This window comes from Cupressus sempervirens, chromosome 6, assembly GCF_028749045.1.
Source record: "Cupressus sempervirens isolate cs-2001-9-10 chromosome 6, ASM2874904v1, whole genome shotgun sequence".
Lineage (NCBI taxonomy): Eukaryota > Viridiplantae > Streptophyta > Pinopsida > Cupressales > Cupressaceae > Cupressus > Cupressus sempervirens.
In genome coordinates, this window is record NC_143123.1 from 571,357,681 (window position 1) to 571,361,208 (window position 3,528).

The 3,528-nt window shown below is 34.2% G+C and overlaps 1 pseudogene; it reads right to left on the reverse strand.

Annotated features, from left to right (window-relative positions):
* Window positions 1–1,679: 1,679 nt before the first annotated feature.
* Window positions 1,680–2,296, reverse strand: LOC149553548 (uncharacterized; annotated as a pseudogene).
* Window positions 2,297–3,528: the final 1,232 nt, after the last annotated feature.

The window sequence follows — 3,528 nt, forward strand, 5'->3', positions numbered from 1 at the left end:
GTAATTGCAAAATCAAATCTTCATCATTTTGGTTCTCAAAAGCACAAAATATCTAAGATATTTGATGGAAATCATAACTGATTGCAAAAGACAAATAATTCTAAGAAATTACATCAAAATCAAGCAAATTATGAAATACTTGTAGCAAAACACATAATTATGCATCAAATTTTGAACAAACTGAGCCAAAAAAGCATATCAAATGCATCCCAACTGAATTTTGTAACTGCATTGATGAAATCATTGCATGTAACTAAGCATCTTATTGAAAACACAAAACCTCTTGTAGCATGCACCAGTGACCACCTATGTAAAAACCAGTTCCAAAAATGGATAGCTCATTTCTTCCTAGTTCTAACGGTATGTTGCACTACATATTTTAGATTAAAATTTCCCTCCTACGGTTGATTTAAAAATCTAGCTCCCAAATTGTGAACAGAGTTAAAATTGAAAAATTTAAAAGTTTATATAGTTAAACTATTTAAAACTTTAAAATCATTCAAATCTATGAATTTTAAAATTTCATGCATTGAACCAGTTTTATATTTTAATTTTTTATTCATTTTACTTCCCTCTGCCATTACTGCCTAATCCACCAATGCTAAGTGTCCATTTCTTAATCGAGCATCATTACCCAGTGGATCCCACACCATTTTAGACATTTAAAATACTTCAAATTTTCCTATGCATACAATAAACACATTAATATTTTATTAATATTTCAAACCTTCTCCCATAGCATTGAGACCCCTTCACTTTATCTTTACATGCTTACACTATTCGTAGGAGCGTAAGGCCTTTAAACTCTACCTCCCACTCAAGCACATCATAGCATCTCAAACATTGATTTTTTACCTTTCGATCTCTTGGGGTGGTCATAGCATCATTTAGGCATAACATCAGAGGTCTTTCACTCTCCTCCTCACAAAATCATGATGAACTTCCTAGAATACGACACATGTCCTCCCTACCTATGAGGTTTGGTAAAAATTTCCCTTAGTCTTCGTTCCTAGCTAGTTGACCACATGCCCCATGCATAAGTCTATGTTTCAAAAGTGCTTCTCTCTTAGACATTTAACATGGGAGTGCTTTTGAATTTAAATTTTAAAAGATCTTTATACCAACTCAATGTGGAATATATCCTTTTAAATGCATTTTCTCTCCTCTGCTCATGGTGAAAAGTCAGAGGCTTCCTCCTATCTACTAGTGGCTTCTTCCTTGCATGGCACCTCCCTTTAACTAGCTCTGCTCCATTCCAAAAGCTTGCATCTGGTTTGGGTTTTTTAACAAAACCATACTCAATGTTTTTAAAGATAATTAGGCATCTTCTTCTTTATGTTGTGCCCCTGTATTGAAATGGCTTCCCCTCTTCAATTGTGGCCTCTCTCCAATGTTTATGTGGATTGTTCCTTCAATGGAATGGGTGGTTCTTCATTCTAGAGTAGCCATAGTGTCTACTCTATTCTCTACATGGTTTCTCCAATGCCTACCACCAATTTGTAATAAAAATACAAATTGTTTTCAAAATATCTGGGTGCCACCCTTGCAAGGCTATTCTCCTGCATATTTTTTCATTTTTTAATGGTGACTTCTACATTATTACTATGGCTTGCTAAAAAATGTGCGATCTCCCTTGTCTATTGCCTAAGCACGAGTTCTCCCCTGTTATGCGTGTTCTTCTACTTGGCTTTCTTTTCTAGTTTTTGCGAGAGCTTAACAAACACATCTACAACATCCAACTTCCCTATTTATCTCATTTGTTCTCTAAGTCAATCAAATAAATGAGGCCTAGCTACTTGTGAAAAATTAGCAAGGAATTTATCATAACTGAAATGAGGACCCTTCATGCCCTTCTCAATCATTCTTTCAATGTAGGTGCATGTCTCATACGATTGGCCTTCCCTAAAAAGTCCTCCAATAAGCACAATGTACAAATTGACATCAGGACTGCACCCATTCTGAGCCATCTATTTCCATATATCAAAGCTCTTTTCAAATTTACTCATCCTAAAATATAATTTCATAAGCATGTTGTAGGTGTGAATGGTGGGTTTGAAGCCATATTATGTCATCTCATCATAGAGTTTAACAACTTCATCTAGTTTATATAGATCCACCATGAGTTTTATTAGAGCATTGTAGATCTGGCAGTCATGAGGTATCCCTCTCTCTTTCATTTCTAGAAGCAACTTATAGGATTGATCCAAATTCTCAACATTGCCATAACCATTATCAAACAAGTATAAATAGAAACATCTATTGGACATCCATTTTTATCTCCATAATAGGAATTCATTAAGTCTCTAAAAGAGGTACAAGGATCATAATTCAAAATGCCTAGTAGCTGACTGAATTCCTCATCATTCATATTCTCCTAACTTGTAGATTCATATGGCAATTCTTGAGTCTCCAGTTCCATGTTATCATTTTTATTGACAGATGTCAGGTGAATATAATATTGATTAGACCTTCCCTGCAAAGAATCCATTGACCTATCAAAGCCAACATTGTCATCAATCTTATCAATCTGGTATAATTAGTCAGGCCCCAAAGTGGGTCTGGGTAAAAAAAAATTTATTTCCAAATGACTGAACTACAAAACTAACTCATTCATCCTCTAGCACTAATTTGAAACAAATTTGACCACTAAAAATGAGTTTGTAGCTCATTTTACATCTTTTTGCAAACTGTCAATTATGTGTTAGGGAGCCCTTTGGCTGGCCTTAAAAAATGATCCAAATAGATAACTTGGCTCTAGGAACTGACACACTGATTCTTTGTTCTACAATCTCTTACCCTATTGAATCTCATCTCATGATGAATTATCAATCAGAAGATATTGATTGTCAAATTTGACCTCTCATAATTGCCCACATGAAAACATGTCATAAAGCAATAAAACACATTTGGATTTGGCTTTGAAAACTAGGCAAATAGGCACTTGGGAAAACAAAAACTGGGGGCATTTTTTCATTGTCATAAGGACAATATGAATCTATAATTTAGTCTCATGAAAAATAACAGGATGCATTTGGCAAAAGGTCAAAGTGGGCTACTCAAATTTGTAGATTGGAAACACTTGATAGAAAAGTGTGCAAATAGATTCATCAAGTCTTGCAAACTGGCACACTTAAGGTAGTTTCAGAGGAAAAAACAATGGTACAATCCATTCAATATCACCTATCATGGATTTTGAGATATGACATCACGATTTACTAACACTAGTAAAAAGTTACAAGTTGCATTTGGAATCGCATTTGAAAATTGATCAAACAAATTTGTCATAAGATAAAAATTGAAACATAGTAAGTCTATGACCTCTAAAATGCAACACAAAAGGAATTTTATCATTTTGGTCAATTGGGTCAAAATTATAACAGGTCAAACAGGGTCTTCTAGAATTCTGAACAATTCATATTAGCATGACATCAGTAAATGACCAAATTTGAGGGATTCAGAACCTAGTCAAATAGACTCAAAATGACTTGAAATATGGAACATAGGTTCTTTGATATGCATATTAAACAT